This window comes from Topomyia yanbarensis, chromosome 3, assembly GCF_030247195.1.
Source record: "Topomyia yanbarensis strain Yona2022 chromosome 3, ASM3024719v1, whole genome shotgun sequence".
Taxonomy (NCBI): domain Eukaryota; kingdom Metazoa; phylum Arthropoda; class Insecta; order Diptera; family Culicidae; genus Topomyia; species Topomyia yanbarensis.
The window spans coordinates 179,117,265-179,141,127 of NC_080672.1; the positions used below are offsets into that span (position 1 = coordinate 179,117,265).

The following is a 23,863-nucleotide window of genomic DNA, read 5'->3' on the forward strand; positions in this document are numbered from 1 at the left end:
ACAAGGATATGCTATCCAAAATTATACGAAACAACCATTTATCGTCATTAGAAAAAGAAAGTCTTCTCGAAACGATTCTGCAAAATCAAAATGTTCTCTTAAAACCGAATGAGAAACTGACTGCGACATCGGCAATCAAGCACAAAATTATAACAACAGACGACCAACCGGTCTACACAAAATCCTATAGATACCCACACGCATTTAAACATGACGTGGAGCAACAAATCAGAGAACTCCTAGACAATGGCATTATTCGTCACTCAAAAAGCCCGTACTCATCTCCTATCTGGGGAGTCCCCAAAAAACTAGACGCTTCCGGAAAACGCAAAGTTAGAGTCGTGATTGACTACAGGAAAATTAACGAAAAGACAATTAGTGACAAATTCCCGATACCACAGATTGAGGAGATTCTGGATAGTTTAGGAAAATCAGTTTACTTCACTACGCTCGATTTAAAATCCGGATTCCACCAAATCGAAATGGACCCGGACCATCAGTACAAAACAGCATTTTCCACAGCATTAGGCCATTTTCAATTCACCAGAATGCCTTTTGTTTTAAAAAATGCGCCCGCGACATTTCAGCGCGCAATGAACAATATTCTCGGCGAATATATTGGAACTATTTGCTTTGTATATTTAGACGATATAATAGTTATTGGAAAAGATCTTAAAACACACATCCAAAACCTAACAAAAATCCTTAAAAGACTCATAGAATTCAACCTAAAAATACAAATAGATAAATGTGAGTTCATGCGTCGAGAAACAGAGTTCCTCGGACATGTTATCACACAAGAAGGTATTAAACCGGACCCGGAAAAAATTAAGAAAATTTTGGACTGGAAGTTGCCCGAAAACCAGAAACAAATCAAACAGTTTCTCGGACTTTCTGGATATTACAGAAGGTTTATTAGAGACTATTCAAAAATTGTTAAACCAATGACAAAATTTTTAAAAAAAGATCAGACAGTGAACATTAACGACGAAAACTACAGGACTGCGTTCTCCAAACTAAAACAAATCCTATCATCAGACCAAATCCTCACATACCCCGATTTTCAACTCCGATTTATTCTGACGACAGACGCTAGTAACTACGCGATTGGTGCTGTCCTCTCCCAAATCCAGGACAAAAGCGAAAGACCGATTGCATTCGCCAGCAGGACACTCACCAAATGCGAAACGAACTATAGTACCATCGAAAAAGAAGCATTAGCCATCATGTGGGGAATTAATAAATTCAAACCATATTTGTATGGGAACAATTTTACACTCATTACCGACCACAAACCACTTCAATACATAAAAAATTGCAACAAGAATCAAAAACTCTTAAACTGGCGTATGGAACTCGAAAATTATGACTACACTATAATATACAAAGAAGGTAAAAGTAATGTGATGGCAGATGCGTTGAGTAGGAAAACTGAAGAAAGCTGCGAAGTCAATATAAATAATACAGATTCTCCAATTTCAGGAAGAAATTCAGACTCACAGAAAAGCGAAACGTCAAGTAGTGGAGCCGAACCACCAACCGAGCGAAACGAATCGGACAGCGACGAGGCCCAATCAGAAGTACCCCCAAATGACGATTCCGACGATGAAACAATCCACTCAGCCGACACATCGCAGGATTATTACATTCACTGCACAGAGCGTCCAATCAACTATTACAGGAACCAACTTATTTTCAGGAAGACACGCTTTAACACAATTATTTCAGAGACACCCTTTACTAATTTCAATAGAACTATCATATGCAGAGACACATTTGACGAAGACATTCTGACTGACATTTTGAAAAAATATCATAATAATAAACAGACAGCGATAATGGCTCCAGAGGAGATCATCCAAACTATTCAAAAAGTTTATAGGAAGAACTTCAATGAAAACGGACACTTCGTACTGACGCAACTACAGGTAGAAGACGTTACGACCGAAGACAGACAAGACGCCATTATAAACAAGGAACACGAACGCGCACATCGAGGGGTCAATGATGTTGACAACCAGATAAAAAGATGCTACTTCTTCCCTAAGATGGCATCCAAAATTAGAATTATATATATATATATATATATATATATATATATATATATATATATATATATATATATATATATATATATATATATATATATATATATATATATATATATATATATATATATATATATATATATATATATATATATATATATATATATATATATATATATATATATATATATATATATATATATATATATATATATATATATATATATATATATATATATATATATATATATATATATATATATATATATATATATATATATATATATATATATATATATATATATATATATATATATATATATATATATATATATATATATATATATATATATATATATATATATATATATATATATATATATATATATATATATATATATATATATATATATATATATATATATATTAGGGTGGGGCATTGTTATATGGAAAAATGTAATCATAGCCACATCAACCGAGCACAGCACTTTTTTGGTTCCTTTTGGGGTCCCAAACAACTGTGCAAAATTTGGGGTCGATTGGTGTTGACCCGGCGTAGCGCATTGCGATTGAAATTTGTATGGAGATTAATATGGGAAAACCTACATTTTTGCATTTTTAATTCTACAGACTACAATTCTTCCTGTAGTGTGCCAACAAATAGATAGAAGTATAGTCCAGGATATGCTGAACAACTTTGCCGAAGGATGTATGGAGTTAGAATGTCTCTAAGCCAAGTTATAGCTGTTCAAAGTTCGATACATCGAATTAAATGCCAAAAATCATTTTTATTGCCAACACTGCAGGTGTACCAATGGTATTTCATATAGCATTCCAAAATAACATTATATATTTTAGTTTTACCACATTGATATGTTTGGATGAATTATTCAAAAGTCTTAGCTCAATTTCATGAGCGTAGGTAGTTGAGCAATAGAGCGTAGTGAGGGGGGATGGGGGGGAGGCTTTAATATGTAGAAATTCGAACTGAAATGTTGTCGAGTTGGAATGTTTAGATGAATTATTTCAAAACAATTACACAATGTCCTACGCATAATAGTAACGATGAAATAAAACATACTGTATCCCTTTGCCTTGACTTTTATCAATAGAAGTTACGTTACAGACTGAATCAATTGATGTCGAGTTGATATGTCAGAGTATTGCATTGATTATGTTTCAGTTTAATAGGCACTATGATTGATGGGATGCTCATTTCGATGCTGTTAGATCACCTGAAGCAAAAATTGTTGTAGGGATCTGGTGGATTTCATGTTGAAATCCAGAAATTAGCTTCACGCCTCGTGATTGAACAGCATAGAAATGAGCATGCTATCAAATCATAATGCGTATTAAACCGAACTATAATCCTCTGACATATCAAATCGACATCAGTTGATTCAGTCTGCAACGTAACTTCTATTGATAAAAGTCAAGGCAAAGGGATACAGTATGTTTTATTTCATCGTTACTATTATGCGTAGGACATTGTGTAATTGTTTTGAAATAATTCATCTGAACATTCCAACTCGACAACATTTCAGTTCGAATTTCTACATATTAAAGCCTCCCCCCCATCCCCCCTCACTACGCTCTATTGCTCAACTACCTACGCTCATGAAATTGAGCTAAGACTTTTGAATAATTCATCCAAACATATCAATGTGGTAAAACTAAAATATATAATGTTATTTTGGAATGCTATATGAAATACCATTGGTACACCCGCAGTGTTGGCAATAAAAATGATTTTTGGCATTTAATTCGATGTATCGAACTTTGAACAGCTATAACTTGGCTTAGAGACATTCTAACTCCATACATCCTTCGGCAAAGTTGTTCAGCATATCCTGGACTATACTTCTATCTATTTGTTGGCACACTACAGGAAGAATTGTAGTCTGTAGAATTAAAAATGCAAAAATGTAGGTTTTCCCATATTAATCTCCATACAAATTTCAATCGCAATGCGCTACGCCGGGTCAACATCAATCGACCACAAATTTTGCACAGTTGTTTGGGACCCCAAAAGGATCCAAAAAAGTGCTGTGCTGAAAAAACGATCATATTGCCCCACCCTAATATATATATATATATATATATATATATATATATATATATATATATATATATATATATATATATATATATATATATATATATATATATATATATATATATATATATATATATATATATATATATATATATATATATATATATATATATATATATATATATATATATATATATATATATATATATATATATATATATATATATATATATATATATATATATATATATATATATATATATATATATATATATATATATATATATATATATATATATATATATATATATATATATATATATATATATATATATATATATATATATATATATATATATATATATATATATATATATATATATATATATATATATATATATATATATATATATATATATATATATATATATATATATATATATATATATATATATATATATATATATATATATATATATATATATATATATATATATATATATATCCATGAATTATTTGAAATATGAATATTTGAAATTATGGAGAAAATTTCTCAACTCTACGCATTCCCAAAATAAAAACATTTTCAGCAAATGTTGAAAGCTATGCAATGTTTCGGTGAGCAGTTCTATGTTTTGTAACCGTTTGTTACAAAATCCTCTATTTGTTTTAAATATGTGCCTAAATGTTTAGTTGTACTGTCACGTCACTAAATGTAAAAGGGTTAATTATTAGTAGGTTTAGTAGGGTTAGTAGTATAAAAAGTGAATTATAAATTATTTGTTAATTGTTAAAATTAGGATTAGTAGGATTAGAATAAACGCGCAAATTATTGTCATCACACTAAAACAACACAGTGGGTACAAGAGGGTGGTAAAAGTAACGAACACCAAACCGTAGAACAGTTAACGAAAGGGGGAGGAAAGCTGTTATACGGCAGGCGAAAAATGGTAGCGCGACACACCCAAAGTTCGCCCCAAGAAAGCTGTGGAAAACCGCCAAAATGTTACGCTACCTAAGGCATAAAACATCCCGCTGCGACCCCGCAGGAATCACAAGTTATCTGGCGTTCGTGTGCTCGACACATTAAAAGTGAAGTAAGTTAAAAAAAAAACTAATAATTCGAAAAGTGAATTAAAGCGTGAGGTGAACCAGATACATTCAGGACCTTCTTTTGGTTTTTTATACAATTTTCCGTGCCTTGGGTGAGCCGATCATCACCACCCGGCAGCACACGATTCGGCCTAGCGAGCCCTGGATGCTTGCTACGTCTAACCCGTCAAAGACCAGCGATCGTCCTCTGGCCTTGGGCCTTAACCGCTAAGGAGGACTTACCCCTCTCGGCACGGTCACTCCGGTATCGTCCTGGGCCTGTCGATACTAGTCAATGAGGGAAGACGCCAGCAGCCGCCATTAGGCTCCACCAACGCCGTTAAGAACCCGCCAAACCCACCAGCGAAATAGAGTATCCATTGTCACCAGTTCCCGAACCCAATCGTCGTCAGCAGCAGCAACGCGAGCGCTCGCAGGACGACCCCGAACCACGAGCAACTTCCAGCAACAGCAGCGGTACGTACCAGTATAAACCCACAACCCACATACACACTCACACACACAAGCAATAGATAAATAAAAGTAAATATTTTAAAGTTAAAGTTTTCATTAATAAAACAGTTTTCCGAAGTTTAGATTCCATTTTCAATTTGTTTATTTCACAACCCAGTTTAGTCAAGTGATAGTACCCTTCACAGTTGTTCGCGAAACCCCTCCGATTACCCAGTAGTAAGCCGACCCTGAGACCCAGTTCGAGGGGGCTCTTGCTACTGAGCTTTACCGGGATACACAGTAGAAGAGTTACAGTTTCATAGACATTAAACCAATTCCAACTTCGCTTCCTATTAAAAAAATCACAATTCATATTACAGTACATCCGTTCAAAAGTGAGCTCAATATTGGTGGTGGGTCGATGGGGTTAACCCTCAAAGCCTCCTCTTGACTACGCCGTTGCTTGGAGTAATTTATATCGCTTTTCATTTTCCGAGATATGTTTCAGATCGATCCGATGGTTGTAAATGGTGGTTAATTCTAGCGGTTGTAGATAGAAAAATGAACTACGAAATTTGTTTTTTCGAAATAATGTTTAGCTTATTTAAATGGATTGTTACTATATTGAACAATAAATAGGCGATAAAGGGTAATCCAAAAACAACAATCCATAACTTTTAAAGTATTAAAAATAGATATTTGATGTCTTCAGTAAAGTTATTCGTTAAAGTAAGAGCTGCAAATTTGCTGAAGGCATCATTTCAATACAATCACTTCCAAGATAATTTATGAAAATATCTCACTTTTAAGGGGATTAATCACCAAAATCACAATACCAAAAGAAAGGGCATATTGTATTCATTAAATTCTTCGAAGATGCTATTGACCTAAAATTAGCCGTTTGGCGTTATTAACAGATTGCATGTTTTTGGACTTATTTCTGGCTATGGGAAAAGATAAAAAAGATTCGTTCGTATTTAATGTTTAATATCTCTTTTGATAATAGTCCGATTTCAACAATCTATAGCTCGTTCAAAAGGTATTCGTTAAAGCTATCTAAATAATTACAAAATGTTTACCTACGTCATCAATTGCGGCAAATAATTTAAAAAAAAAACTGCTAGAAGCGCGATTTTTTCACCTTCATTCATATCTTGGAAACTAAACATCAGAATCAAAAACCATTTTATAACCTTCTGTCTGGGTGATAGGCGTTTCGTTTGCAATTGGTTTGGATAAGATCGGTTCAGCCATTGCTGAGAAACACGAATGAGAGTTTGTCCCAAATCGTCGAGCTAAGTCGATTGGTATATAGGACTGGGCCCTCCCGGTCTCGGGAAAAATCTTGAAAGTTTGAGCGAATTCTATACATTTCTTTTCTGAGAAATGTAAAAAGATCATTGCGGGAGAGATGCCGCATGTGCGGGTGAGACTCCGCACCGTGGTGACAAACTGAAAAGTGCTGAACAAAAGTATTTTTTAGCTTTGGTTGATGTTTTTGTGATTAAGTGTCTTCAGCTGAGTTTCATGAAGTTTGATTACACTTATAAATCGGCTAGCTCCTTCACTTTTCTTAAGGAGGTACTACCATTTCTAAAAACATTTTTTAATTCAACATTTAAAAAATATTTTTCTTTCACAACCTTATGTAACGATTAAGTTGGAGTAACTTAATTAAGGGTACTATTTATCTAAATGTTTGTACGAGCGATATATATCTATGTGTTGGTAGTGGTTTCTTAAAAACAGTGTTTGGCTATTTCTCACAACAATGAATTTATATTACTTAGCTTTGTTCCTGAAAGATTCATTTTAAAATAGCATCAATTTGTTGAAATTTTTGTTTTATCCCAAAATTGACAACACTACAAATCAATGCTTTCACGAAAATTAGTGCCCAATTATAGGGGAGAGATGCTGCACGACGACATTTTGCTCTGAAATTATAGATGACCGTGCTCATGATCAGAATGCCTTCTAAAAGGTCCCAGCTATTCAACTGACACATTACTTACCAAAAAAATCGAACGATTAAAAAAACGAAATTTTGATGCGGTGCTGAAAAATTTTCGACGCTCCGTGATGCAACTGGACGCACATAATCAATAATAAAATTTTCGTGAGTTCATAAAAAGGATTATTTTACATCTCCAGTGTTGTAATTCTTCGAAAGACTAACTCACAATATCATATTACCCTATAAAAGTAACCCTATATACGAGATATAGAGAGTGCGGCATCTCTCCCGAAATTACCCTGCATTAGGTTCGATAGATTGGAGAAATTAATTTGGAAACAAATACCTAAGAACACGTTCAGGAGTGGTTCAGTTCTAGATTCATATTTTTAACAGTTCTCCAATGAAAGTTTTAAAACTAAAACTTACTCTCCTAGCAACAATTTCAGCGGATATTTTTTTCAGTTTAAAATTCACGTTTAAAATTTATGCCATGTTTTAAGCGTTACTGAACATAAAATTGTTGCCCCAGTTTATACAGCCTGAGCATCTGTCCTGTGTATTTAAAACACTGTCCTATATGTGAACACATTTTAAATTAAGCAACAAATACAACGATGGTGTATACCAATTTAAGTTAAACAAACAGCTGTACTGGAGATGTAATTGTTTCAGTTCTAGTTCCACATTGAACCACAGCTAGTGGGGGCGTCTGGTGTAGTGGGCAAAATAAATCGATTTGTTGTAACAGCCATGCATTTCTCGCACATATTTACTATAACACACGCAGATTTCAATCTATCGGCAACAATTTTCGAAAAACTGAAAGCGATAAAAATATAGTGTGAACAATACACTCTAAACTACTTCTACCAAAATTTTCAAGAGACAATACCCAATGGGTCATTTTTTTCGTGATGCAATTTGATGTGGGACACCCTTGAATAGCATTTTTCAAGAAAACGCGTTTTTCAAATTGCCAACAACACGATAACTCAATAACTAATCAACGAATTGACTTGATTTTTGACGTAGGACTACGTCTTTGTTTTCGATATAGGGGTGAACGTTGCAAATTCTACAAACATGGTATGTAACGAAAAGTGGTCCAATTTTGAACGCATATAATTCAGCCATCTCACGACAAATTTTCAATTTTTTTGCGCATATCGCCCCGAAATACTTCTAAGAATAGATTCCAATAGATAAACCCAAAGATTTTTGATATTATGGCATTAAAAATTTAAATAATGAGCAACCTAGTCGAAATATCGTGCATTTACACACAGAAGATAGCGCTTCCTTAGTCCAGCACGACAGATTTGTGTACCTAGCGCGCTACGCTTCTATGAATGACGTCATCATCGACTATTTAAACGGATGGATTTCGCCGGACCAGCTCAGTTGCCTGAGCGGCAGACGAAGTCAGCTACAGTGTAGCTGAGTTAGAAGTCCGTTACACTGCCTGTGGAGGTACGCTACCCAGTGAATGCGACTGTGCTTGCCGTTCAAACACTATGCTATCTTTTGTGTTGTGCTCGCTTCCAGCACACTTTTATGTATAATTATTCGTACACAAAATAGTTTGTACATGCGAGCTCCATTTGCAAACACAGTTAACATAGTGTCGTGGTATTAGTTATCTCTTTCGCTCTACCCATCATCATCAGCGTTCATTCATTTTGCTTTGTGCGCTTGGGTTTAATGTTTGAGGTGAATGTGTAGGTAGGTAGATCTAATTTGTTACTAAATTGCACAACGAAAGTTTATTATTTACGTTCGATCCATTCATTGATTCATTTCCCCTTCACGTGATTCATTTTCACTCAGCCTATAGTATTTTGATTCTACTAATAGGTACATACTACAAAGCCTATTTATTAATGAATACACCGCCACTTGAAAAACCGTTGCAAAAACGCATCTTGTCCATATATAAAATTGTTTTCGATTCTTGTATATTTGTAGTTTCGATATATGATTAAGATCACTGCATTCGCTATATTTGCATGTGTACAAGTTACAATAATGGCAAAATATAACTAGAATGCTTGGTGTTTATATTGTCTAAAATTTGATTTTTCTTCACTGGTCCGTGTTTTTTACCACACACAATCGAAAAGTTTTTACAAGCTAATCTTATGCTATAAGGATTTAGTTCCAGATATTAGTTCGGTCACAGTTTTCTGTCTTCTTTCTTCAGATCTTCTTGAATAAGTTTAATCGGATTCGATCACCTACTACAAATGAAATGACTTGATAACCAAGAAGGTTTGGTTCAATATGTAATATTCGATGTTGATTAGTTGTGATTAAACCATACGTAAGAAATATATTTGATTTATTATTACTATAAATGTACTAAGAACATAAATATTTTACATTAAGTAGTATAGTCCTACGTCTACAGATCGTGCAACCCCATAGGGCTGCCCCTTGTAGTTTTTTATGAGAATAAACAGTATGTGTAGCCCGTCGAGGAACCACAGAAAACTGAATAAAACAAAATTTCTCCCGATTGTTTTGAAGAAAATTTGAACGAATTTAAAAGTAAAATTTGAGATTTTTTCAAATAATGTGCTATTGAACTTAAGTTAACAATCTTTAGGTTAAGTTTTCTATTCGATTAATGGCTAAACGAACGAAATTATTTAATAAATTACAGTGTTATTAAACCAGTTCCAGTTTGAAACTAAAATAATGAACTTAGCGCTTAAGGGGGGAGTCTTGTGTAAAGTGCTCAGACCGAAAGTTATTTTGTTTTATGATTTTGAAGGCAAGGCAACAATTGATCATTTGTGTAATGTTAGGATCTATTTATACATTTATTGCGTCAGAAATTTTTTTTTTGCAGTCGCGCAGAGCCACACATACGAGCGTTCCAAGAGTAGTATCATTATTCGAGTTCTAAAATTTTGTAAAAGAAAAAAAGAGCCGCGGTAATATTGAACTGAAAAAACCTGTTTTAATCCACCTAGCGGTGCAATTGTGCCTTTCTCAATCATGAATCACGAGAATGTGTGCGTTGTTTATATTCATTAAAAGCTTTTAAATGCATATATTACATATTATTATTATACATCACATGACAACTATATACAGGAAAATAAATCTTTATTCGAGTTCTAAAATTTTGAAAAAGAAAAAACAGCCACGGTAATATTGAACTGAAAACCTGTTTTAATCCACCTAGCGGTGCAATTATGCTTTTCTCAATCATGAACACGAGAATGTTTGTGTTGTTTATATTCATTAAAAACTTTCAAATGCAAATATTACATTTTATTATTATACATGACATGACAAATATACAAGAAAAGAAATCATTATTCGAGTTCTAAAATTTTGTAAAAGAAAGAAAGAGCCACGGTAATATTGAACTGAAAAACCTGTTTTAATCCACCTAGAGGTGCAATTGTGCCTTTCTCGTTTCTCCAAACTATGATTTAATAGCTGGTTCGTACAATATAACATTATGGAAATGTCTTTCATTCTTATTACACTTGGTAAGTAGGTACCTTTTTGCATTCATTGCGGTATCGGTTTGAATCGGAGTTTTCTATGTGACCGCACTCCACAGCCCGTAACTCCGGAGCCGGAAGTCGGATGGAGATGGAATTTAATATCAGTTTCCGGGGACGCAACACCTTTCATTTGAGACTAAGTTGATCAAATCGGTCTAGCCATTTTCGAGAAACCAATATAACCGTTATTCTGAATTTGGATGTTTCCGGATCCGTCGATGGTGGCCAGTGTGGCCAAAGAGACTTGAATAACTGTTGGTGACCTAGATCTACAAATTCAACAGTTGTGTTTACATTTTGGAAAAAAATTTCACATTTTTACATTCATCGCAGAATTCGTTAGAATCGGGATTTGCTGCGTGATCGTACGTATCACCCTGTAATTCAGGAACCAGAAAATTCCGAGAAACCGATGAGGACAAATCAACAAATTTTGTTTTGTAACCATACTCTTCAACTCGTAATCCGGAACAAGATGTCAGTTGAAAATGAAATTCAATAGCAACCTATAAGAATATTATACCTTTCATTTGAATCTTAGTTTGTAAAAATCGGTTCAGCCATCTCCGAGAAACCGATGTGGACATTTTGTTAACAAATCCGCACATACACACATGCATACATACATACATACATACACACACATACATACACACATACATACACACAGATATTTTGCGATCTCGGCGAACTGAGTCGAATGTTATATGCGACTCGGCCCTCCGGGCCTCGGTTAGAAAGTCGGTTTTTGGAGCAATTGCATAACCTTTCTATATGAGAAAAGCAAAAGAATAATATTTACTTAGCTTAATCAGCATGAGTTCGATGTTATCTTCAAGTGATTATATTTTGAAATGTTGGTGGAATGGGTTTGAAAGTGGAGGGAATGGGGGGTTAGTAGAGTGGGAGTGGAGGATGCGTCAGAAATCCTTCATCTTATTTCGGTATACGGGGTGGATGAAGGAAATGCGGGCGTGAGGGTGGTCCAAGGGGAGGGGAGTGATGAAGGAGGGAGGTGTAAGGGCAAGGCAAGGAGAGGGAGGGGCGGCGACGCAATACTCAACTGCATATTTTGCCTTCCATTTGAGACTTGGTTTGAGAAAATCGGATCAGTCATCACCGATGAACCGATGTGATTTTAATTGTGGAATATGCCCGGAATTCCGGAATCGTCGATAGTGGACAATATATTCAAAGAATGTTTGATTGGCAATCAGTGATCTAGATCTGCGATTAGAAGTAATTTGGTGACCATTTAAATAGTTTTTAGCCTCTGAGGTATTACGATTGTACCGATTTATATGGGAAATTCCAGTGTATCCTTACTAACACCCCTGTAACTCCGGAAGCAAGAGTCAGAACCGAATGAAATTCAGCAGCAGTCAATGGTATTATTGTATCTTTCATTTGAAATCAAGTTTGTAAAAATCGGTAGAGAATTCGTTGGGCAATGGGTGTGATATTAGCTTAGGAACTTGGCGGGTTCCCCGGGGGCGTCATGAACCGTCATAGGTGGCCAATGTGGTCAAAGCTACTTTGATTGATCATTAGTGATCCAGACCCGCAAACTAGTGTAATGTTACATCTGTTTTAATATGTTTTACATCATTTGAACATCATGGTGGTACCAGTTTATATGGGAATTTGCTGTGTGACCGCACTCTTCAACCCGTAACTCCGGAAACGGATCAACTAAAAATTCAATAGCAGCTTATGGGAGCGTTATACCTTTCAGATGAAACTAAGTTTACGAAAATCGGTTCAGCCATCTCTGAGAAAATTGTGAGTTTAAATGACACACACACACATACACACACACAGTCATTTGCCGATTTCAACGAACTGAATCGAATGGTGTATGACACTCGGCCCTCCGGGCCTTCGTTAAAAAGTCGATTTTTACAGTGATTGCATAGCCTTTCTTTATATGAGAAAGGCAAAAAGGTGCGAAATCGGCAAAGTCCCAAAAAGTCGATTTTTACAAAAAAAAATTTTGGAGATAACATAAAATCTCAACGTTTCATGCATTTTAAAGATGTTTGGCATCAAAAATACGAATTCGATTTCTAAAATTTCATGGGGTCCCCCCTTTGACAAAAAATTTTGAGTTCCGGCTTACATGGGAATTTCATATGTCACCGGACGGTTTAGTCTATATTTCCGGACCCATATAAGCGATCCGTACGAAATTTTACATCTGTGGGGATATTATAGCTATCATTTGGGACTAAGTTTGTGAAAATCGGCCCAACCGGAGTTTCTGGGAAACTGATGTGAGTTCGTCAATTTTGAAAGATTTGCGCTTTTCCCGGGCACTTCCGGAAGCGTCTATGGTGGTCGATGTAGTCAACGAAAGTTTGGTTGGCCGTCGGTGACCTAGAACAGCAAATTTAAGTTGTTTGAAAGACATTTTAGCGAAATTTTTGCCTTTTTTGCTTTCATCGGAGTATCGGTTTGAATCGCAATTTGCTATGTGATCGCACGCCACAACCTGTAACTCCGGAACCGGAAGTCGGATCGGGATGAAATTAAATAGCCATTTACGGGGGCGCAACACCTTTCATTTGAGACTAAGTTTGGCTGAATCGGTCTAGCCATCTCCGAGAAACCGATGTGACTGTTATTCTGAATTTGGATACTTCCGCCGGGGCTTCCAGAACCGATGATGATGGCCAATAAAGCCAAAAAGACTTTAAATGGATATTAGTGACCTAATACTACAAATCGAAGCAGTTTTGGTCATATTTTGGAAAAAATTTCACCTTTGTACATTCATTGCAGAATGTATTACAATCGACATTTCCTGCGTGATCGTGCTCACCACCCTGTAATTCCGGAACCGGAAGTCGGATCCATCAGAAATTCAATAGCAACCTATGGGAATATTATACCTTTCATTTGAATCTTAGTTTGTAAAAATCGGTTCAGCCATCTCCGAGTAACCGATGTGGACATTTTGTTAACAAATCCGCACATACACACACACATACATACATACATACATACATACATACATAATACATACATACATAATACATACATACATACATACATAAAAACATACATACATAAATACATACATACATACATACATGGGGGGCTGGTGAACCGGAAGCTACGCCCCAACCGGAATCGCCGGATAGACCTCAGCACCTACTGTATGGCCCGCTGAGTAGGCTAGATCCACCGCCGGGGACTAGATCGAGTAGATCGGGACGACGCGGAGAGCTAAATGGCTCACAAAAACGAACATCGGGATCAGGTGAAATCTACCGCTCGGTTACAGAAGAATAGGCTAGATCCATTGTTGGGGACTAGACTGAGTAGTTCGCGAACAAGTGAGGGCGGGAGCTGAATGGCTCATCGGGAAAGTAGAGCGAAACGGAACGAGAGGAAGCCAAAGGGCTCAAGAAATTGTGGTGCTAAAACAAAAGAAGAATCGGTATCGGGAGAGCCTCCTTCGTCGGGGAACTCTCCGTCGGCGTAAGCTAGATCCACCGCCGGGGACTATACTGAGTAGACCGCGACGAAATACTACCAGTCGCAGGTCGTCGGGGCATCAGCGAACCGGACGCCCTGCTCCACCGGAATCGCCGAACTGACCTGGACATCTGGTTGGTTGGCTCGGTTTCGGGAGAACTTCTCTTGCCGGGGAATTCTCCGTCGGAGTAGGCTAGGGCCATCGTCGGGGACTAGACCGAGTAGTTCGCGAACAAGTCTGGTGCTCAATGAGTAAACGGCGCTGAATGGTGCGAGAAGGGAGTTGCGGTGCTAACTGGCACAAGGGAGCCGAAGGGCTCGGTGAATTAGACAGTCTGAAGTTTGCCGCCCAGACTGTACTCGTAGGGGAGGAGTACTAAGCCTCGACTCACAGCCAGCTTTCCGACTGCCATGCAGAACTTGCCAGTCTGTGTGGATGGTAGAGAATTGGTGGTGTGTAGAGGAGTGGGGCTGTAACCCTGCGGAAGAAACGAACTAGTAAGTAGTTGAATTAGAGTGTGTGCTATGCACATAAAAACCCCTCCCTGAAGTAATGCCGTAAGGTAGTGCCGGGAACGAATCAGGTTCTGGGCAAGAGCAGTGGTTTTTAGCGGGTCGGGTCATGGCAGCCCAAACCCGTTCCCTGAGACATTGGGGTTTTTGAAAATTTTTCTTCACTCAGGGTTTTCCTGAACATTTTTTTACTGCTCTATAAAAAAACATACATACATACATACATATATACATACATACAGACATACATACATACATACATAGGGTAAGGTGGGGCAAATCCGACCTAGTAAATGGTTTTGGCTGTAAAATGCTCATTTTACATCGGATCAAGTCGTTTTATATACCAAATTAAAGGTTAGACTCCTGGACAACTTACTTTATATAGAATACTGTTTGGATCTTGGGAATATCTTGTGATACAAGCGTTTTACAAAAATGTCCATTTTTGCTGTTTTCAAAAATGGTGGGGTAAACCCGACCCCCTATGTTTTTGGTTGATTTAGTGCAGATATTATCCAAAATTTAAGGTTTTTCAATGATAAATCAATGAATGTTGTGTTATTGAATTGTAACATGCAGAAAATAGAGTTCAATGTCAATCTTGGAATGCTAAAATCACGAGCAGTAGCACGTTATGATATTCCCATTTGCATCGGAGCAATACTATAATCATCACGTTTTTGTGTCTTTCGTTTGTAATTATGAGCCATTTTGCATAAAAATAATAAATAATAACAATAAAAATATGTTTCAATCTGAAAAATAAAAAATTTCTTAACAAAAAAGCGGTCGGATTCACCCCAATATTTAGTGGTCGGATTTGCCCGACCGCGTCATTTTTCATTACGATACAATTAAAAAAAATATGAAAAAGGTTGAATTAAATTCTTCTATAAACTTTGTAGGACTTTGATCAAAGAATTTAAATCCACTTACATTTATTATGCAATCACTTTAACAATCAGAAATATCCTGTAGTCAATGATGCGCAAAAGTCAAATCAAAAGTTGTAAAAACACACTTTTTGTCGTTTGAGCATCTCAATGTAGACTAATGAAATGCTGTCATACCACCATTATGATTATTTTCAATGCTCTACACGACAACATTAACATTAGTTCGCGTAGTGCTTCTGATTTTCGGTAACAGAGGGGGGTCGGGTTTACCCAACGGTCGGATTTGCCCCACCTTACCCTACATACATACATACATACATACATACATACATACATACATACATACATACATACATACATACATACATACGTACATACATCAAGCCCATAAACATGCTATGGGTGAACCTTCGTGTCCCTTCGGTGAGTTAAATAAGAAGAAGCCGTGAACGTCACACAGCTAAATCTTAACCATTGTGCAGCAGCCCAACAGCTGCTGTGGCAGTCGGTCTCGGAGTCGAGGACAGATGTCGCCCTCTTATCAGACCCGTACCGCATCCCTGCCGGCAACGGCAATTGGGTGTCGGACGGGTCTGGAATGGTGGCAATCTGTACAACGGGACGGTTCCCGGTTCAAGAGGTAATACACCCCTCCGCCGAGGGTGTGGCGATTGCCAAGATCAATGGTGTGTTCTATTGCAGTTGCTACGCCCCACCAAGGTGGGGGAACAGTTCTACCAGATGATCGACAGGCTCTCGTCGGACCTAGTGGGCCGGAAACCGGTAGTCATAGCTGGAGACTTTAACGCTTGGGCAGTGGAGTGGGGCAGCCGCTGTACAAATAGCAGGGGTCAAGCGCTAATGGAGGCGCTCGCGAAACTCGATACTCTGCTAGCTAATAATGGCTCCGCTAGTACATTCCGTAGAAACGGAGTGGAGGCGTGGATTGACCTAACATTTGCCAGCCCGAGTCTGGCTCCAGGCATGGAATGGAGGGTAGACGAAGGCTACACCCATAGCGATCATTTAATAATCCGCTTTAAGATCAACTATGGTGTACAGCATCCGAGGGCGGGAGATCCCTGTCAGGTACGCGGGTAGAAGTCCAATTACTTCGACAGCGAAGCTTTCACCGCGGCCCTGGGGCTGGAGGCCAACACCGACAGTCTAAGCGGGGATGCGCTGGTAGCTATTCTATCACGCGCGTGCGACGCCACTATGCCGAGAAAAACACTGCCAAGAAACGGTAGATGCCCGGTATACTGGTGGAGTGCCGAGATTGCAGCTCTACGGTCAGCCTGCCTCAGAGCTAGACGTAGGATGCAAAGAGCTCGCACCGAGGATGCAAGAGAGAACCGCCGTGAAGTGTTTCGAGCTGCGAAATTGGCCCTTAACAAGGCTATTAAAAGCAGCAAGAGAGCGTGTTTCGACAACCTATGTGAGAGTGCCAACGCGAATCCGTGGGGTGACACCTACAGGATTGTGATGGCCAAGACCAAAGGGGGCTCCTCACCCCCAGAACGGTCTCCGGACCGGTTGGCAAAGATTATCGAAGTACTCTTCCCGTCTCGAGCCACAAGCCCCTGGCCACCTGCACTACGAGACAGTGCGGGCACGGTCGAAATGGTGGCTCCAGTGACGAATGAAGAGCTACTCGCAGTGGCTAAATCCCTAGCAATGAACAAAGCTCCAGGGCCGGATGGAGTTCCAAACAACGCACTCAAGGCAGCGATCATAGCGAACCCGAACATGTTCAGGCTAGCTATGCAGAGATGCCTTGACGAGTGCAGTTTCCCCGATAGATGGAAAAGGCAGAAATTGGTGCTGTTGCCGAAGCCCGGGAAGCCGCCAGGCGACCCATCAACGTACAGACCAATCTGTCTGATCGACACGACTGGCAAACTGCTTGAGAGGATCATCCTCAACAGGCTAACCCCGTACGCGGAAGGTACGGACGGTCTGTCAAGCAACCAGTTTGGCTTTCGGAAGGGTAAGTCCACAATGGACGCTCTCAATTCAGTGATAAATACTGCCGAGATAGCGATCCAACGGAAAAGGCGAGGTATTCGATACTGTGCGTTAGTGACACTTGACGTGAAGAACGCATTCAACAGCGCAAGCTGGGATGCCATCGCGCTCGTTACACCGGCTTAACCTACCGGTGGGTGTGTACCGGATCCTGGAAAGTTACTTCCAAAACCGCGTACTGCTATACGAGACCGATGCCGGTCAGAAAAGGGTTCCGATTACCGCCGGAGTCCCGCAGGGCTCGATCCTAGGCCCGGTGCTATGGAACCTCATGTATGACGGGGTTCTGAGACTGAAGTTCCCTCCTCCGCTTTGCCGACGACGTAACCTTGGAGGTCTACGGGGAGTCAATTCCTGAGGTAGAACTAACCGCAGAACACGCGATTAGCACGGTGGAGGAATGGATGAGCGCGAGAGGCCTGGAGCTCGCTCATCATAAGACGGAGGTAGTTATCGTCAACAACCGCTAGTCGGCACAACATGCAGTTATCCATGTGGGAGAAGTCGCTATCACTTCACAGCGAAGTCTGAAGTCTCTCGGAGTCATTATAGACGACAAGCTGACCTTCGGCAGCCATGTCGACTATACGTGCAAGAGAGCGTCGACTGCTGTTGCGGCTCTATCGAGAATGATGTCCAACAGCTCAAAGGTGTGCGCTAGGGCATTGCAAAATTTTTTTTTTGAATTCTCAAAGGCCCCCCCTCTCATATTGTGACAAATGTCAAAGTAAGCTCAGATGCCAAATTTCACATCATTTGGACAATTTTAGACCCCCGCCCACCTCGCTTGAAATTTTTTGAAATTGGTACTATGGGAAAATATGGAGGAAAAACACATTAAATGCAATAACTTTGGAAGTAGCAATCAGAAAATTACAATTTATACCTCTTTTGAAAGGAAACAATTTTAGTATTTGAATAAAGATATATTTGTTTCTAGAAAAATACGGGAAAGTGGGGTACTGGGTCATTTTGGCCCCAAAATCCCCTATTTTTAATGATTTTTCTGCTCCGTGATGCAAATCATACATATTTTGTAGTTTTTCCAATGTAAAAAAATCTCAGAAATCGAACGGAACCCTTTTGATCTTAGTCCGAATACGAGAAGTTGGGGTTATAGGGCTTTTTGTCAGTCATATTAAATTTTATCATTTTCTCATGCATATATCTCTATTATTCTTCAATCAATTTTCATAAAATGTAACTTATTGAACGTGTAAAATTCTGAGGAATGAAACAAAAATAAAAACGTTAAAGGTAAAATTCAGAAACATCAAAATTTTTGATATTTACTCTACAAATCTAATTTTTTTCATTATTTGTCCTAATACCTCAACTTCCCTTATTTTTCCAGGAATGAAACTTTTCTCATGTGATCCCTAAGCATATTTTACACTAAAAGTAGTAAATTAAATAAGAATTTTGTTGTTAAATGGAGTTAATATGTGCGATTTTATGATAAAATGTGAAATCGACACTATATGTCAGATAATTTGATGTTCCTGAATTTTACCGGTAACGAATCTGTTTTTGTTATAATCCTAAGGATTTTCCACGTTCAACAAGATATAGTTTATGAAAAATGAGTAAAGAATAATAGAGATATATTCACGAGAAAATGATGAAGTTTAATATGAATGACAAAAGGCCATTTAACCCCAACTTCTCGTATTCGGACTAAAGTCAAAAGGGTTCCGTTCGATTTCTGAAATTTTTTCACATTAGAAAAACTACAAAATATGTATGATTTGCATCACGGAGCAGAAAAATCATAAAAATAGGGGATTTTGGGGCCAAAATGACCCGGTACCCCACTTTCCCGTATTCTAGAAACAAATATATCTTCATTCAAATACTAAGATTATTTCCTTCCAAAAGAGGTATAAATTTTAATTTTCTGATTGCTACTTCAAAAGTTATTGCATTTAATGTATTTTTCCTCCATATTTTCCCATAGTACCCATTTCAAAAAATTTCAAGCGATGTGGGCGGGGGTCTAAAATTGTCCAAATGATGTGAAATTTGGCATCTGAGCTTACTTTGACATTTGTCACAATATGAGAGGGGGGGCCTTCGAGAATTCAAAAAAAAAATTTTTTTGCAATGCCCTAGTGTGCGCCAGTAGACGTAGGTTACTGGCAGGCGTTGCCGTATCTATCCTCAGGTACAGCGGCCCGTCATGGTCAAGAGCACTGAGGGTAACCAGTTACCTACAGAAACTGGAGAGCACCTACCGCGTGATGTGCCTCAGAGTGATATCTGCCTACCGCACGGTATCACACGATGCATCCTGCGTGATAGCGAGCATGATGCCAGTCGGGCTGGTCATTCGGGAAGATGAGGAGTGCTTTGAGCTACGTGGAAATAGGGGAGCCCGCGAGCGCACCAGGGTGACCTCGGTCGCCAGATGGCAGCGTGAGTGGGACAACTCCTCGAAAGGTAGGTGGACCCACCGGCTGATACCTAGCATATCGAGCTGGGTGGGAAGACCCCATGGGGAAGTTCACTTTCACCTGACACAATTCCTGTCAGGCCATGGCTGTTTCCGTCAGTACCTCCACAGGTTCAGGCACGCGGAGGTCCCAGTCTGCCCGGACTGCCCAGGTGTAGATGAAATTGCCGAACACATACTGTTCGTATGTCATCGGTTCGACGTCGAAAGAAGAGCAATGCTTGACGTCTGTGGCTGAGACACAACCCCTGATACCCTTATTCAGCGGATGTGTCAATCGGTGGAGAAGTGGAACGCAGTCTCGGCTGCTACCATCCAGATTGCCAGTAGGCTACAGGTAATCTGGCGAACCGAGCAACAGACGACGGGCACGGCTAACTAGTGATTGGTTAGCTGGAGCAAAAAAAGGCCAAGCGCAAAAAAGGGAGTGAATGGTCTGTCGAGGCAGGTTTGGCGCAGCGAATGGCAACCGCGTAAGGGGTAAACCCAGCCACCCCGAAGCAAGACAGAAGAGTGAGTGTATAGGCGTATAAGTGGACTGCCTCATGCCAAGACGGGAGGGTCGTAGCGTAGTATGTTGGAACTTAGCTATCGATGCCTCATGGCGTGGCAGAGGAGTGAAAGGGTGAGCATCCAAGTCAGTCTCACACGGCATGTTAAGGGTGAGCATAAAAGTCAGCCTCACAGGTTGGTAGAGGCTAGCACAAAAGTCAGCCTAGCAAGGAATGAAAAAGGTGAGCACACAAGTCAGCCTCGCATGGTATGTCAGAAGTGGAGCCTAAGAAAAATGTCCCACATGGGATGCCAGGGGGAGTGACAAAGGTACAATAGAGTGGCACGATTGAGAGTGAATCAGGTGATAGTGTGAGCACCCAAGTCAGCCTCACATGGTATGGGTAGGGCGAGCACAAAAGTAAGCCTAGCAAGGAATGAGTAAGGTGAGCACACAAGTCAGCCTAGCATGGAACGTAAAAGGTGAGCACAAAAGTCAGCCTCATGTGGGAGTGTTTGAGAGTGAATCAAAGTGCGATTGAGAGAGCACCCAAGTAAGCCTCATACAGGATGTATGAACGCGTGAGTGAGAGTGAATGAGTACATTTAGTACAGCCATCCCCCCAGAAGTAATACCGAGAGGTAGTTCCTGGGAGGAATGATGGCGGAGCCCAATGGAGTTTAGTCGGTATTAATGGCTGGTCACCATTCGAGTCCGACACGCCCCCAGTGCACCCCGTGTGGTAGATTGGACCCTACCAATAGCACGTGTACTGGGCTAGGACATAAAGGTCTTCTCCATTGTAAAAAAACATACATACACACATACAAACACACAGATATTTTGCGATCTCGGCGAACTGAGTCGAATATTATATGAGACTCGGCCCTCCGGGCCTCGGTTAGAAAGCCGGTTTTTGGAGCAATTGCATAACCTTTCTATATGAGAAAGGCAAAAGAATAATATTTAATTGGTTTAATCAGCATGAGTTCAATGTTATCTTCATGTGATTATATTTTGAAATGTTGGTGGAATGGGTTTGAAAGTGGAGGGAATGGGGGGTTAGTAGAGTGGGAGTGGAGGATGCGTCAGAAATCCTTCATCTTATTTCGGTATAGGGGAGACCGGGGCTAGTTGACGGTGTTTTCAGTTTTAAATTTTTACCGCTTTGATGTAGGTAGATCTTGCAAAATAGAACACGCGGCATGAAAGAGCAGACCGTTGGCAACATCTCTGATTTTTTATGAAGTGTTTGATGCATTGTCTCCATTTTTATAGACACAAATATGTGACGCGGAAAATTTTCTTACTTTGGAGTGAAGTACAGAGATAAAAATTTTTGATGGCTTTTTTGCACTGTAAATAGTACCGCCAACTTGCCCCGCGTGCAGCACCGCCAACTATCCCCAACCGCATATTTTATCAAAAACTAGTTAAAAATAACTTATGTTTATGGATAGATGTAATATCTACACGGATACTGAAAGCTCTTTTCATGCGCTATCTAAAAATATAATCATTAGGGAAATAGATTGAAAATCACCCAAAATAACGCAAAGTATTTAAAATTTAGAAAATTTACTTTGTATGCTCAAAAATACAATATCACCCACAACTTCCACCAAACAAATCGTTTTGCAACAAAAACACATTATATAATGGGTTTCACATAACTTGAGGTACACAAAAAGAGGCAGCGCTAAATGTCAAATAGAAACAGAGAAAAAGGGATTCCGCCAACTTACCCCAACCGCCAACTAGCCCTTTATGCGGGCTCCTCTACGGGGTGGATGAAGGAAATGCGGGCGTGAGGGTGGCCCAAGGAGAGGGGAGTGATGAAGGAGGGAGGTGTAAGGGCAAGGCGGGGGGGAGGTGCGGCGACGCAATACTCAACTGCATATTTTGCCTTCCATTTCAGACTTGGTTTGAGAAAATCGGTTGGGTCATCACCGAAGAACCGATGTGACTTTAATTGTGGAACATGCCCGGAATTCCGGACTTCCGGAATCGTCGATAGTGGACAATATATTCAAAGAATGTTTGATTGGCAATCAGTGATCTAGATCTGCGATTAGAAGTAATTTGGTGACCATTTCAATAGTTTTTAGCCTCTGAGGTATTACGATTGTACCGATTTATATGGGAAATTCCAGCGTATCCTTACTAACACCCCTGTAACTCCGGAAGCAAGATTAAGAACCGAATGAAATTCAGCAGCAGTCAATGGTATTACTGTATCTTTCATTTGAAATCAAGTTTGTAAAAATCGGTAGAGAATTCGTTGGGGAATGGGTGTGATATTAGCTTAGGAACTTGGCTGGCTCCCCGGGGGCGTCATGAACCGTCATAGGTGGACAATGTGGTCAAAGCTACTTTGATTGATCATTAGTGATCCAGACCCTAGACGAGTAATGTTACATCAATTTTAATATGTTTTACATCATTTTAACATCATGGTGGTACCGGTTTATATGGGAATTTGCTGTGTGACCGCACTCTTCAACCCGTAACTCCGGAACCGGAAGTCGGATCAACTAAAAATTCAATAGCGGCTTATGGGAGCGTTATACCTTTCAGATGAAACTAAGTTTGCGAAAATCGGTTCAGCCATCTCTGAGAAAATTGTGTGAGTTTAAATGACACACACACATACACACACATACATACACACACAGACATTTGCCGATCTCGACGAACTGAATCGAATGGTGTATGACACTCGGCCCTCCGGGCCTCGGTTAAAAAGTTAATTTTTACAGTGATTGCATAGCCTCTTTATATGAGAAAGGCAAAAATGATTAAAAACCCATAAAATATCACCATTTTGCATTCATGCAAAAATTCTTTAGCAATTTTTGGCATACTCTT

The 23,863-nt window shown here is 39.1% G+C and overlaps 1 protein-coding gene across 9 annotated transcripts in view; it reads right to left on the reverse strand.

Moving 5' to 3' along the window:
- The window catches only part of LOC131693897 (zinc finger protein OZF-like), a 411,867-nt gene that overhangs the window by 376,437 nt on the left and 11,567 nt on the right, over positions 1-23,863 (reverse strand). The window lies entirely within an intron of this gene.